The following is a 16,528-nucleotide window of genomic DNA, read 5'->3' as shown; positions in this document are numbered from 1 at the left end:
ATTGACCTTGAGTGCAGTGTGGGAAAATAAACATATAAGTAGAGAAAATCGGTGTCTTACCGTGTTGTCGAGCTCAATTTCCACGATTTCCATGTAATCCTTTCGAACTTCTGCAGGGGGCCTTTTGCTGACACAGGACAGAGATAGAGGTAGAAGCAGAAGAGCAAGGAGACTGATGCAAAGAAGAGGCTGGGAGTTTACAGTCGCAGTGTGAGGGATACAGGGACAGAGGGAGACAGAGGGGTCAGTCATCTAATCTTAAACATGTCTGCATATATTACTGATGGACATTTTTCATTTAAGGAACCCCAATAACTCTACTAATATCCATTTATTTTAAAACACATTTGTTACTGGGCCCTGCAGAGAAACATGATCAAAGCATTCTAAATTTTCACTTCAATACTGAGACAGTTCTTTTACAGTGTTGGCCTGAATAACACCCAAAGGGCAATTAAAATATTTTATACATTTTCTCAAGAAACTTGAAGGTCCCCTTGTGTGACCACGCACATTTTATTTTACCACAACAGAGCAATACACCCAGCTACATTATATATATATATATATACATACATAAAGTGCATGCTTTAAACTACATTTTTGAGGTTCTATCTTTGTACTTTACCTTAGTATTTTCATTCTATGCTACATTAAACTTAACTACATTTCAGAGGGAAATGGTTTTGAATTTGTACTCTGCCACAGTTATTTGATAGCTATAGCTAATTAATTAATACATAATACCTTTATAAAACGTGTTGCATGGTTATAGACTAACTACCCTGCAGTTAATAAAGTAGTTGGTAATATCTACATCCTGACCAACCACGATTATAATGCTGCTTACACTGAATACATCAGCAAGTAAAATCCACAGTCTGAAAGGGGTGTGGTTTTTTTTTGTCTCTTTTGAACATATTTTTATTGAGATTTTTATATTAACTTTAAACATGAACATTTTAACAAATGAAACAAACACATTATCCCCCAATCTGGCAAAAAAAAAAAAAAAAAAAAAGAAACACAAATAAAATAAAAAAAATGTATTTAAGATAAGATCACAGCAGTGCATAAATTACAGAACATTTAAAATGAATCACATTTCAAAATCAAGAGCTTCCAAAAAGTCTATGTAGGGATTCCACAAGTGAGCAAAGCTCTTTTCTTTCTTTTTTGCAATATATGTTAGTCTCTCCAAAACTAGTCAAGCCATCAGTTCCCTTGTCCACATTCACATTCAGAGGTAGTACTTGTGACTTTTTTTTTTTTTCTCTCCCCTTTTTATACTTCTGTACATTTCCCAAGCAAATCACTGACTGCGGGACATGCAGTGCAGTTTTTTGGCTTTGGTATTTTCATCTGAAAACCTAACCTGTCCCTGCACTTTAACATTGACTGAGGTATCAGCTCAAGCTGCCCTACATGAGTCATCCAGTTCCTGCAAGTCGCAGGTCAATTCCCGTAAATCCTAAACCTATTTCAGTTTCCTTCTGAATGGCAGATGGGAAGTTATTCACACGGAATTCCCCTGTTTGGAAAACCCTTTGAGCCGACATACAGCACATCAGCCAGTCGCTCGGCGGCGCAGGCAGGAGGACGGATGCGCATGTAGTCAGCTCCCGGTAAGTTTCGAAGACGCTTCACTACGCCGCTTTCCACGCTACACACTTCGGATATGGGTTTTATCATCCGCGCACTGACGCGGACTACACTCAGGCTTCAGTCCGGGCTCGGATCGGGCGCGTTTAACGCCAGTTTAACTCAGTGCGTCACCACTTCAGGCCACTTGAGTTCGCGTACTGTACATGCAGTACGTTTTTCTTACTCACCATTGGTCATTCTTCATTCATATTCACCGCGGGCTGGAGCTGGAAACACACACTCTCAGGTGTGTCTTCATCGCGGCTTAGGTGCTCCGTTTGTCCTGCTTTTACACTGTTAGAATAAACCCAGCCGTCCTGTCACTATTCCCGCGGTTCTTGTGGCTTTTGAGCTCAAGGAATACAGTCCTGCTTTCCCACGTCCTGCGTAAGTCGGTGCTGCAACTACAGCATGTGATTTTACTTCCGTCCTCACCAGCAGTTTCACTTTACTGGTGTAAAACGTTAAGGCCAAGTAATGCGGTGCCGGCATCGTTGTGATGGATATGGACCCAGTGCGTTTTAAGCATTACGCGTTGTTTTGCAGCTCATGTGGTTGGGGCAGTACTGCATATATATAAACAGACAGGTGCAGGACATGGCTCCAGGCCGATTGACTGAGTGTTGGAGTCATTCATTCATTCACTCAAATGCCCTATGTCCATAGGCTACTACACGGATACATGTGTTGACATTAAACGCTGCTGTAGATGTGGTGTTCTGAGGATTAATCCTTGGTCACACCTTTGTAAAACTGCCCTCATTCACTCAGTGACAGACGGATTCATACATGTATTCATTCATTCATTCATTCATTCTCACCACCCACGGTCTCATTGTTGTGGTTACTAAACATCAGTGACATTAGTTGCTCAACATTAAACACAGCAAAGCTTGAGAGCAGGCAGAGATAACTGGCCGAGCATCTTATGGTGAGGTGCCGGGTAGGGTGAAGGTTCGTTTAAGGTTAAGATAAGGGGGAAGACATACAGCGGTTAGGGTTAGGGTTAGACTTTTGGACCCTACTGTATTGACAGAAAAACTGACTTCACTTCCCCCATGATCTGTTCTCAAGCCTTGGAATTCAATGCCAACCCTTTTTTTTCAATTTGCACCTCTTCATAGGGGGCAGGTATAATTTCTGAGGCTTATAAAGTTAATGATTTTAGAAATGCTGGGAAATCAGCAAGTTACAAAACAGTACGCGATGTGTCACATTACCAATATTTCATAAGGTACAGTTGTGCTTCTGATGCAGAAACCTTTAAAACATGTCTGTCACAGCTGGTCCTGGAATGAATAACATGCATTCTGTGTTTCGCTTTGCTTTCTAGAAACCTAAATGGAACTTAATTTCCACTTCAAAGAAAAAAAAAAGTTGCCTTGAAACACCTTTGAAAGATTCTGATTTCCTGTGTTATTGCACACCAGTTTCGGTGACACTGATTTAGTGATCCTTTCAGCAAATGTCCGGGTGTAGTTGTGTGAAAGATGAAGTGCCCTTGTCCAACGATATCATTACCTCTGTAGATATTATCAACTTATATTATTCATTTTTCTTTTTTTTACGTACCTGCCTTTCACAAAGACTTTTATTATTATTATTTTATCATTTTCACATGTACAGTTACATCAAAATGCAGTAGATGAAGTACAATACATGATCATACAATATTTTTTAAGGTTAATTGTTTCAACCTTTAGCTGCACCTACTATGGAAGAGTCACCGTTTAGTCTTTCATTTGTCCTTTGAAACAATTACAACAATTTTGTCGGCTAATGTAAAACTACATCAATGCACAGAAAAAATAACAGATCTGCAAAGTGAGGTGCAGTAATGAATGTCAACAATAAATGGCCAGTAAACGGTCTCTATGACAGTGGGTCAGGCTATGCATGCAGGCTACTGGCATCATTAAGGTTTAGCAGTACGTGCAACCTTGCAGTCAGTGAAAAGGAAGAAAGAAGGAAGTTTCACTGAACTGAAGCAGGTGTTGGCTCACGAGTCTGTCTGCATCAGCAGGGAAAAATAATCACAGAGGTTTTAAAAATAACTTTGGATGGAGTAGTGAAGGTGAGGATTAACCATGTGCTCCAGGTGGTAATTGCATTCCCAGATCATGTTTACTCTCCTACATGGGCCACTGTTGGAATATGAACTGGACTGTACACTACTAGCCCGATTTAATCGGAAAAACTTAACATTCTTCAGTAGTATCGTCAGTAAAACAAAAGTTGTGCTCGTAGGACTCTGAGTCGAATCAGTACTAACTGCACTGTGTTTGCAAACCGTATTACTACAGCAAAACGCACATGCTGTCTTTGTGAGAGCAGAAAGCAAATGTCATTCTGGATCTATGCTGTGTTTCTGACCATTGTTTGGAGGATGGATGTATGCGTATGAAAAGGCTCACTTGTAAAGTACAGCTTTATGTCCACAGATATTGATTGCTGCTGTATTTAGAGAAAGTGCTGCTACCTGTGCCCTTGAATGAAAGTTAGATGTGACATGTGACACATGTACGGAGCAGAGTTTAGTCATTTAGTATTGCTGCTGGCTTTTTTAAAACCTGCACTTAAATTAAAGTATTAAAACGTGTGCGTGTGTGTGCATGTGTGTGTGTGTGTGTGTGTTGCAGTACTGGAGTCTGCAGTAATTAAACGCATCCATCAAAATATGACAGTGGTGCCTGGAAGCGTTGCATCGTGGGACTCAGAACAACACCAGGGTAACCGTGACAACAGCGATCAAACACCCAGGTCATGTTTCAGAGCAGGATTCCTCTTGTTTTCTGGTATGTTGTGATTCACTTACAAGCTATGTGTGCGGTGTACGGAAATGATTTGGATCCTTCTGTAAAGCTGATGTTACAAATCAAATGTTGGAACAAGTGCATTAAGCAATGCTGATAATCATTAATGTTTGTTGGGGCCACTGTGATGCTTTAGATGGCTGAGGATTGCTGTGTGCCGACAGGAATTAAGTGAAGTCTTGCTGGGTTTTGTAACACATCATACATGCTGTACTGTACCTACAAGACTTTGTGTCTTCTTTCTAGACACACTGTATATGACAGTGACTACACACAGGATAGACCAGACGCTTACAGCAGGTTATGAAACAAACAATAATGTAATATAATTTGCCAAACACACCCCTCTAAACAGGTTGAACATTTAACATCACCTCAATAATGAATTACAGTGTCCCTTAATATACTACTGCGGTGTCAGCAAAATGCTTTAAAGACAAGGACATAAGAATTTGCTGTGGTCAGCACTGTCAGGGTGTAAATACTACGGCTGAGTGAAAGTGATCAAAGGAAGGCTGGTAGTTTTGAAAAAGGCTTGTAGCTTCGGGGAGGCGGGCGTGGGGGGTGGATCTGGTTGTTTTGTGTTTATTCTAAAACCAGATCAAAAGACTGTAGCGTTGAATGCGCTGTTGTTGACAGCGGCTGATGTCCAACAGGTCTTTCAAAAATGTCGGGAGGACATTATCTGTGAAGATGGCGGATGATTTCAAGGACAAAAAGTCTCCTCCTTAAAAGAATGGCTTATGGCACACACACATGCAGTACTTGATCACATTGTCTTTCTTATTGTCATGGCATACTTGTGGACTGTTGGTATGTCACACCAATGCTTTTTTACTACAAAGTATGTAAAGCTACTGTAATGTGCTAACCACATTAAAGTGATTAAAATGAGGAAGTCACTGGTTTGACTTCATGTCTTCACAATATGAAACTTGCTTGAGAGAGCCGATCCGTCACAGTGAGCTTTGCTGCTTTTGCTCTGTGCGGTTACGCACTGTCAAAGCCGTGGTACATTCTCTGTCAGTTAACATTACCTGTAAGATAATCCTTGATTCATTTTCATCCAAAACTGTCTGAACCTGGAGATATTTGTCTGATACGAAGCAGAATTATTGTAATTATCTCACTGCATTTGCTATTATTATTTTTTGAAATAAATGTCAGTTCATTAATACCATTTTTGGGTGTGTCTCCCTTCTTTGTTATCCAGCAAACTAGTCATAGCACACACCTCTAATTATTTGACATTTAATTTGGCTACATGCTAAGACAATATCATCATGCTGTATATTTAACAGCTGACGATGTCACATGGCCTCTTATTACTGCATGTGACTTCTCTACTGACAACTACTGATGAAATATTGTGGCCAGGAATTATAGATACAGAATACCAATAAACACAGTGATTGATCTGACAAATAGCAAATATGACGTTTAGTTCATATTTGTTCAACTTTGCTTTTGCAGTTTTATTTTTTTTTTTTTTTATTTTTTTATTTTTTTTTGGTGCACACCCACATACTGTATGACATGAGGGTGTGACACATCCTGGAATATTTTGTTGCTCAATATTCTTGAGTGAAAACTACATTTCCAATAAACTGTGTTGCAAGACATTTTATGAATGGGAAGGTTTTTAACAGACGTCCCGGTTGACAAAAAGGGAATAAGAAAAGAGGAATTTGCTGTAACTTGTGTAATGTCACACATCTATTGAAAGTATGTCAATACTGTTGGCTAGTCAGGCTGGACATGTCATCCCGTGTGTTTTCTTTACCGTACTGTATATTACATGTTTGGGGACATTCTTCCATGATAGTATTCTGACACTGAAGCAGTGTGGAAGAAAAACAAAACACCTCATCTACTGTAAATGCATATGATTTTCACATGTAAGATGTTACAGATTAGTCCAGAGTTGTGCGATGTGAGCAGTGAACTTCCATGTGAATGCGTGACATGACCATTAGCATTCTCTAATGACACATAACATGTAGTGCATAACAAACAGCACAGTCACACAGTACATGTTATAAACCCACTTCCTCACGTCCAAAACCTATATCCCAATTTTATTTTTCGCAACAGTTTGTAGAAAGCCCTTTTGCTGTTGCAACATAATGATGCCTTATTGCACAAAGTCAGGTCCATAAAGAAATTGTTTTCAAAGTGTGGTGTGGAAAAACCCGACCAGCCTGCACAGTGCTCTAGCCTTAACCCCATCCAGCACTTTTGGGATGAATTGGATCATCAACTGAGAGCCAGGCCTCACAGCATCAGTGCACAACCTCACTGGGCCTCTTATGACTGAATGGCAAGAATGTTCTGCAGCCAGATTCCAACATCTGGTGGAAAGTCTGAAACCAGAAGAGTGGCTAATGCCTATGGATTTTAACCGAGTCATTCAATAATAACCTTATTTAAACTATTTAATAGTCATTTTACATCCCCACACTCTTTTTAGCTGGTCTCTCATCTCTTACCCTAACACTTTACCATAAAAGTAATCTCTTGGCTTTTCACTTTTCAGTATGATAATGCTTCACACTCACTAAATGAAGTCATGCTTGTGAGATAGCTCATCACCATATTTGGCAGTAGCCTACATATTTCCAACTTCCAACGCTTTCCTAATAAGCTGGTTCATATGCACCCTGTGCTCCCATGCTCACTCTGTTCTTCAGTCTACTGATGCTTCCTTTTGCTGCTGTCTAGTGTGTGAGATGTCCATGCACGGATTAAACCAGCTATATTTAGCGACTTTGTTTACTTCACCAAATGTTGTAACATTATCTATTTCCACATTTTCTGCAGAAATATGACAGATACTGTGTGTACTGTGACTTGTTTTGTTTATCTTCACAAAGCCAGTGTTACATGAGGGATAGTGCTGGATGAAACTTTAATCTTATCCTGTTTGAGGGTAAGTGTGGAGTGACCCAGTCTGTTTTTCCAAATAAATTTTCCATAAACACAGGAAAACAACAGAACCAAGTGGAGATCACCACACTTTACATTTTGTAGTAAAAGTCTTTGTGTAGGATGACCTAAGGGGAAGGTTGTTTCCATTGTCCTCAGTTTTTTTCAGATTCATGCAGTAACCACTGTACGCAGTGTGCAACAAGACTAAAGGTCTTGTGAACAGTGTCCATGTTTCCACTGTTGTTATTACAGGTTTTTAAAAAAAACATCATCACAGTCATGCCAATGAAGTGAGCGCTAAGTTCCCCAACAGGAAGGAAGGAATTACAGAAGAATAAAACATCTCAGGGGATAGACTATCAAGACTATGTGCCATTTGTCAGATCATGAAACAAATATTTGTTGGGATCTATTTATGAACCCCTGTCATAGCATAACCTTCAGAACTTCATTGTGCACATGCAGGGGGGGTTGGTGATGGGGAGAGTGGATTGGAGGATTGGAGATTAGACCAAGAAAGAAGTGGAGGGGTACTATCCCTTGTGACAACAAATCGCGTAACAAAGAAAACAAAGAAATGTCAATGCATCAAAAATGCTTGTTAAAACTTCTTCAATTAAGAAATCAATACAGTTGTGCACACATTCAAGACTGCGGTGAATGGATGAGGGATGTACTATAATGGCATCTTTAACCCCTGGAAAGGGTGAAAAAGTGATTGTTATAAATGCAGACTTAAACCTGTTCTGTTTATATAGTTAAAATACTTCATTATGTAATGAAAACAACATTTAATCAGTCTCTGTGACTTCTACAAAAGGTTTGCAGTTTATACTTTTATATATACATTCTCGACTCTCCCAGCTGGTCTGGGAGCATCTGTGAATCTAGGAGGAACTTATCTGGGCTGCTCTGGTGGCCCTTTTCCCACCATGGATCTGATCCGGTTCAGTAACTAGAAAAAGGACGGATGGATCTTATTATCTTTCTTAATTATGACAATATAAACTATTTTTGTTCACAGACAATGATATTGTTTTGAGTCATAGCATTAGCATAAAATCCAAAATTTAATTATCAATTTGATCTTGTTTCCACAAGCTAGAACTAGCAAGAGATCCAGGAAAGTAAAGAATTCAAATATACAACTAACATGAAAAAGCATGAGTGCAGCAAATTTCTACAATTAATACTACATAAATACAATGCTGCCACAAAGTTCTGGAAACATTTTTAAATTTCTATCTTCATGAGTACAAATTAGGACATACTGGTATTCATGTTTCCACAATAGTAACTTTATATTATAAAGCTTTATATGGAAGGCTAGCACAATCAACAGTTAACTGTCTCAGGTTGTCAAAACAGAGTATGCATGCACTAATGATGAACACAACAGCCAGAAGGCATTGATGGATATGTTTATTGATGACATAATATTTTCTGACACATACTGTTTTATTTCATTCCTCATAAAAAACATTAAAAAGGAACCAAAAAACATGTGGTCCACAGTAAGTATACTCATACCTGGTCATACAGAACATGTTCAACACATTGAATTATTATACAGTCTTTATTGCCTTTGTTGTTCTATTTGCATATGCACATATAGAAAGTATCTAATTACCTATTACTATTTTATATTCCTATCCATCTATTATATTACCCTATAGTATATTTGTATTTATATCAATGTATTATAGTATATTCATTTTTCTACCCATCCATTCTAATATATATTTCTAAATATTATATTTATATCCATCCATTCACAGTCTTGTAATGAAGGCTAGGGATTCCAGTGCAGACCCCTGGCAGTGCATTTAGGCTTTGTCCTGCAGGTCTTTCTTTCTGAGGCTGAGGTTTCTTCGAAAGACAAAGAAAGTGAAATGTGAAACTAACGATCATACAATCCCACATAACGTTATCAAGCCACGGTTAATCAATCAATCACACACACGCACACACACATACTGGTTTGCATGCTGGATGGGGAGCAACTTCTGATCATTACTTGTGGGGACCACCCTTTCTAAAGGTCCTAGAGGTATGAAAGAAATTAGGTTCACGAACTACAGCCTTGTTAGCTTATACACAACTGTAAACATCTGACTTCAACCTGTTAAGCTGCTAACCAGCTAGTCAAAGCTCAGGGTGAGAGGAGGGGAGGAGGCAGAAGACTGGCGAGTGAGAGCCACTGTCACCGCTAGCTAAAGGTAGAGATTCACCTGATGCAATGTGTTCACTAAAGCCTTTATTTCTCAGCCTCTGAAGCAGATAGAAACATGAAATAAAAAGAATTGGAGACCATAAACCTTTGGCTTTTATCGCCAAAAAAAAAAAAAAAAAAAAAAATCGATAAACCTTAAAAAAGTTGAACTGAACTGAGAATGTTGATAAATGTGCTTAAATGTGTGACAAATGTGTTTAAGCTCTCATAGGGTTTTCATTTCATGTTTCTACCTGCTTTAGAGGCTAAGGAATAAAAGTTTTAGTGAATGTCAAATTTCTCAGAAAACCCTCAGGTTCTAGGAGGTTGTTTTCCACAGTGCTGAGGTTTTAGAGGGCACCTGAGCTCTGAATGGGTTAAAAGGCCGGAAATTAGTTTAACATGTTAACAGGTCTATGTAGTGTATTTTGCTGAGACATGTGAATGTAAACAAAAACTGCCATACCAGAGAGTTGGTGGCTGCCAGGTTGTTTTCTTTTTCTGGGTAGCTTTACCCTAAAGTAGTCAAAAGGCTGTAATTCGGATCTGAAGCTATGAATCCTATATCAGTATATATGCCAGCAGTTAACATGTAAATCTACTTATTAATAGAATTACTTTGTCAGTCACACTGATTTGTCCAGTCTGCCACTTAGACTGAAATAATCACTGGAGAAAGGCAACGATGATTAGGACACCTTTTTCCTATAAACCATACATATTGTGTCATGAAAAAAATATTAATATAGAATTTTTTAAAGAAGAAACGACAGTATCTAACATGTTCTTAGCTGTGTTACTACATCCAAAGAGTTATATATTGTGATACAATTATAATTTTTTTTTTCAGTGACAAAATCACAATCAGTTGTAAGGTGGTCAGTGATTCCAAAGTGTGTAGATTTTGTTTTTATGTTCCCATGTTCCTGCTGTTACTGCTACTACAACATTGGTCCATTTAAGTTTAATTCATGCGTGGAAAGTACACCTACAAAAAGCAGCAGACATAATCATTACTGATATACGAAGAAAAAAGTGTAAAGAGCTCACCTTTGGATGAAGGCCTCAATGCACTCACTTCTGAAGGTCTGTAATCATCTGATGATGGTGGTTTGCGTCTCTTTGGTGGTGGTGGTGACAGTATTTCATTCCTCTCAGTAGGAGCAAGGGACTCCTCTACCGATGGTTCTATGGAAAATAATCAAAATTCAACATTTTCATAAAGATATATACTTAACATGTACAACAGAATGTAGACAATACATAATCAATGTGTCATTTGTTGAACTAAAGGTATTCAATTTTAAGTATATTTAAATGATGATCTTTCACTGATTGACTCCTGATACTGATATTGATAATAATTGTTGTATCAGTAAATTGACAGAATTAAATCAGCTACTATTTTGAAAATCAATTAATCATTCAAGTAATTTTTCTATTGTGCAGTGGGTTTTGTAAGTCTAACAATTTGCTTCCTTTCACTGTTTAACTGTGAAAAGGGTGAAAGTAAGCTGGAACGGTCTGGTACTGCGTACCACTAAAAGATTCAGTGGCGGTACGCAGTACCAGGAAGAGGGGAGAGCGGCTGCCTGCTAAAGCCCAAATTCAGAACCAGTCACGGCCGTACTTTAGGCCAGAAAATAGATCTGCTAGCAATTTGCAGTCTTGAACATCACTTTGTCTGTTTATAAATTGCTTTTAACTCGTTTTTTGATTTATTGTACTGGGATGTTTGATTTTTCCGCAAAGTACTGGCAAGAATTTAATACTACTTTTCACTTTTTTTTACCTGCTGTTTACGTTATAATAATATGAATATTTTAGGGTTTCGCACAGTTCATCTCACAAAAGAAAAACATATGATGACATCTTTGGCTCAAAGAAAAAGTGATGCTGTGTGATATGAAGTGATGGTATTTTATACAAACATCATTTTTAGAATATAATTCAACGAATAATTGAAAGTGAAAATAATTGTTGATTAGACCCTTAACACAATCCCAGTTATTGACAACTTACTATTATACCTTTTGTCCATCTCAGTCTCATTTATAAATTTATATTAATATAAATAGAGGCAACAGTATAAACCAAATTTTACACCATTACACTATTTGCTATTAAACAAAACTAGTTGAGCAGACTGAAGAGACAAAAATTCAAATTCACAATAAAATATTTCTTCCTGCCCAGCCAAGCTCTGTCTGGATTAACACACCTTGAATAAAAGAGGCTTTGTTGGGGACCTTTCAAACAGAATGAGTTCCATGAGGGGACCAGTTTGTCCAGGTTTTCACACAGTTTCTACTCAGACACTGTTTTCACACAGTTTCTACTGCGACACTGACTGAAAGTGTGGTGTGGGGACATCTTGAGTGTCCAGAATAGAGCGATAATTAAGCAAGAAAAAAAATCCATGACAAGGTTAAAATCAACCCTAAACAGCCCTCTACCACTAACCTTCTATATTCATTACATTAAATTGTACGGTGGACTGATTCACACTAGACTACCATCACAATGCACTTCCTTCCCTGTTTAGCTGCTTAATAAAAACCAAAATAGAAAAACATGACAAAGAGAGACTGTAGAATTCAATCTGAAGTGATGACCATGTATGTATCTTTGGCAGGAGTGAAGGATGGGAGTCGTCCACTGCCACAGCATCAGCTGCAATGCTGGTCGTCTGTGAACGCACATTTTATGAAGACAGTATTTTAGAATATGATAACATACGAAACAAATGGTCACTTTGATGTAAATACTGCAAAACATGCAAATAGATTGACCATAAACACATATTGTTAAATGGCAAACACTTTTTTTGGGCTCTCTATTTCAAGTAAACTGTATGAAATTAAGCAATTGATGTCATTCCCAATTTTAAATGATTCAGGGCCACTGTCAAATCAACACATAGTTGTGAAATGCACAATATAGGACATAAGTTTATCTTTTGTTTTCTACAATGTGTAATGAATGACACAGGTAAATGGGGGAGACGAGCAGAATTAACCTGATCTTTTCAGTAAATACGGACAAAACGTTGCCACCTGGTTGCCAGTTAAATATCTGACACAATGTCTTGAGGGGAGCAACTCACTTTTTTCATTTAGTCTCTTATCTTTCACAAAATCCCGCGTCCGGCCCTATCATCTTCCCGGGAAGCCTCGGCAATTACTTAACTACTGATTTGGACCTCAACCTCAGACAAGCTCCCCTTACAAATGCTTGTTTAATTTAATTTGACCAGATCATGTTGTGACAATTTTAATCCCTGCTCCAGTTAGCTAGCAAATTAACTATACAGTCTATGCTAGTATCCGGTAACATCCAAGTGGTGTGATGAATACATGTCTTACCTTACCGTCCTACTGTATAAACATTGTGTTGGGCTTCATTTGATATTTACCACAGAAGCACCGACACCTACTGTACTCTTTTCAGCACCCCAATGCCCGCTGCATTGTGTTTTCATCCTTCCCATGAGTTGTATTTTTACCATGGATGTATTATTTTGATGGAGGCGTAAGTTAGCTACATTAATGTTGCGTGTACTTCCTGCCCACATTCAAATTAAAAGCCTCCGAACGGAAGTAGCGGAGAAATAGCGTTTCGTAGTGGGCAAAATCTGTTTTTGTTTTTTTTTTAAATACGTACTCTCTATATTAAATATAGCAGTACAAATATGGATCATTTCGCATTCAGAATCAGATGAAGTAAAACAGCCTCTGTGGCCTAGTAAATTAGAGCTAACTAGCTATCCTGCTAAGTAATTAAAGTTAATTCACTTAATTTTAGGGTTGAACACTAATTATACTGGTTTGTCATACAAATGTGCTCACCTTTTGCTTGACTCATGCTCCACTGCAGAAATTCCTAGCTCATTAGCTGGCATCTTCTGCAAATAATCTTCTTCTTTGTCCACTGTGTGTATTGCTACGGGTAACACTGAAAATATTTTTGCTGCTGAAATCCTTCTCAAGGAGGACCAGGAAGTGGTCAGTACCCAACCATATTTGGAATAAGTGTGTTTGTGTGGAGCAGGAAGTGCATTACCAGCCCCAAACTATAGGGGAGTGCAACTGAGCACTCCACACACACACACACACACACACACACACTGACTGAAAAACATGTGTTATGGGCCGATGCTAAAAATCACACAGGCACCTTCAGAATAGCTCCTGCATTCATTCAAAAGGGTTATCCTCATGGGAACCTGATTTTTTTGTCCCCACTCTGCAAGAGGTCCCCATGACGTGACCGTGTAAACAGATTGTTGTCCCCATAAAGTGATAAATTCCAGAACAAAAAAGCTGAAAACAAAACACTGTTAACTAGGCTACAGTTAGCCTCGGTCACATACGTTGCTACAGAAAATAATTTCAATCCTGAACGTAAAATCTGTGTGCTAAATAACGTTTACTATCATCATATGTTGTACGTCTCTCTCACACACGCATGCATCATGCATGGAGGTCTGATGCTTCTACCTGTTGCTTTTTCTCTGCCATTGCGCTTCATCTGTTTTGTCCTCTAAATGTTATTTCGCGGGTTGTCTTTTCTAATGAAATTTGACCCAAAACGGTATGCAACGTAGTGGTCCTCCATTGGCCAATTGTATGTTTGGGGGTGTAACTAGATGGTTACATCACGCCCTGATCACACCACGCCCCCTATGGGGTGTAACTGCAGATGTCTGCAGATTTGACAGCTGCATATTCATGCTGTGAATCTCCCGTTCTACAACATCCCAAAGACGATGGTCATTGAAGTTACACTGAACTCACTGTTATTTTCATGAAACAATTTTGAGATGACTTTTGCTATGTGACATGGGGCATTATGGTTATTTGAGTTACCATAGCCTTTCTGTCAACTCAAACAAGCCTGGCTATTATCTCCTGACCTCTGTGATCAACAGGACGCATCTGTCTGCAGAACTACAGCTCACTGGATGGGTTTTATTTTTAAATAAACTCTAAAGACACTGAAAATCCTAGGAGATCAACAGTTTCCCAAATACTCAAACCAGCCTTTCTGACTCTTACAATCATTCCACAGTTAAGGTAAGATCACATTTTTTCCTCCATTTTGATGTTTGATGTGAACATGAAGTAAAGCTCCTGACCTGTATATGCACAATTTTCCATGCATGGCACTGCTGCCACATGATTGGCTGACTGGGTAACTACATGAATAATCAGGTGTATAGGTGTGTACTGGATGTACACTCACCAGTACACTAAAACCACAAATTACAAAAGCTAAAACCATCTTCATTTTGATCAATCTCAGATTGCCCTCACGACTCTTCACTTTCATTGACTTTAATAAAGTTTATTAAAAATATTTTCCCTGTCTGTAAAAAAGCTGGTAAACAGCAGGCAGAGATATCCAAAGATTAACTCAATTCATTTGCAATATGGGAAAGATTTTAGTATTTATCTTTCAAATTCCCTTTTGGCTCTAATGCTACAGTATTGGATGATGGGATAATAAAATAAAATATGTCTGTTTTGTTCATATGTGCAATAGAAAAACAACAAACACAAACACTACCATATGACATTATAGTGCAGGAAAATAAGAAAACAATATAAACGGGCAGTAGCAGACTGCAAAATGTGCTGAAATACAAACGAATGATGATAATTGATAAGAATTCCTGATTGCTGGGTATTCTCCAACAGTCAGTCTGCAACAGTGTCAGAATTGCTCTGGCAATAGATAATATAGTATAGCTCCAAAACTAACAACTCATCTCACTAACACTCATCTCAGTTCCAGCAGCCAACTCTCATCACTAAGAACAATCCACTCATTTTCAAGTACAATTCATATCTGGAAGCTGCCCAGTACAACAACATATGCTGGTCATTGAATATGAGCGACACCACCTAGTAGTAGCGATGTGGGAATGGATAAAAATTCAAATGTGTCACTGTGCTATACTTTGAGAAAGTTGAACATGTATTAAAACAAACACTGGACTTTACATAGAAAGAAATAAGACAAGACAAGGAAAACTCTCATTTCATATTGAGTATCAAACCATTTCTTAAATAAACTGACCATCAGTTCTTCTGTACTTTTTGAAAATAATACAAGCTTTGTATTTGGAAAAATTGTATAGGTCATCCAAATAAATTAAAGCTGTTTTAATTTTGTGAGTATACTGAAAGCATTTGTTATCTTTTTCTACAGGTTTACTGGATTGCTCTAAGAAATGATAGCAATAACCACTACCTGGACAAAGTGCTTTTATCCACTGCAAGAGAAGAGATACAGTAACATTTATTTCCCTCTTTTTTATTTGCTTAGCTGTGAGATGAAAATAATGAATCAGTGACTCGGAAGTGTTCTTGTTATAATTAGAAACCTCAAGCTGAAGGTTGTTGTCAACTATTCATAAACAAATCTGGGTCAGCCACACACACAGCTGTTTCTTTCATACAATGGCTATAGGTTAAACTACTATTGTTATTAAAAGAAAAAAAAAGGATGATATGTGACATGCTTTGCTAGAACATAACATTCATAATACAAATAAAAACGTATTTACACCTGAATTGCAAATTGTATCATGTATACAGTGTTAATTCTCGCATCTGAGCAAAAAAGGTGTTTTACCTCTGCTAGCTTACTTATGCAATACACTCTACTTTGCTGATTGGCGCTGCATACTATACTTAACTGTGTGATATGGAAGAATGAAAAGAGTGTCTGGTATCAGTAGATCTAATACACTGAACCTCTGTCTGAGGATACTGGTTTAACAAATTTTGGTCCCCAAACTAATTTTTTTTTTGCAGCATTTCTTCTATCCCATCACTATAATAACACAACAAACTCATTTGGGTTGGAAAAAATATGCAATTTCTGCTGTACAGAGTTCAATGCAAGCTGTACCACAACAATACTT

At 38.1% G+C, this 16,528-nt stretch overlaps 2 long non-coding RNA genes across 2 annotated transcripts; one reads left to right on the top strand and one right to left on the bottom strand.

Annotated features, from left to right (window-relative positions):
- The first annotated feature begins 1,246 nt into the window (after positions 1 to 1,246).
- On the top strand, positions 1,247 to 5,637 carry LOC139625474 (uncharacterized). The gene is made up of 3 exons (XR_011691894.1): positions 1,247 to 1,625; positions 4,284 to 4,439; positions 5,114 to 5,637. It is a non-coding gene; the product is annotated as an uncharacterized lncRNA (long non-coding RNA).
- A 293-nt stretch (positions 5,638 to 5,930) lies between these two features.
- On the bottom strand, positions 5,931 to 14,519 carry LOC139625475 (uncharacterized). Its single transcript, XR_011691895.1, has 2 exons — positions 12,213 to 14,519; positions 5,931 to 10,785 (listed from the first exon to the last, which is right to left on the bottom strand). It is a non-coding gene; the product is annotated as an uncharacterized lncRNA (long non-coding RNA).
- Positions 14,520 to 16,528: the final 2,009 nt, after the last annotated feature.

This window comes from Trachinotus anak, unplaced genomic scaffold (genome assembly GCF_046630095.1).
Source record: "Trachinotus anak isolate AG129_WGS33_773 ecotype Australia unplaced genomic scaffold, CSIRO_AGI_Tana_v1 ptg000009l, whole genome shotgun sequence".
Taxonomy (NCBI): Eukaryota; Metazoa; Chordata; class Actinopteri; order Carangiformes; family Carangidae; genus Trachinotus; species Trachinotus anak.
This window is presented reverse-complemented; position numbering and strand designations above follow the sequence as displayed.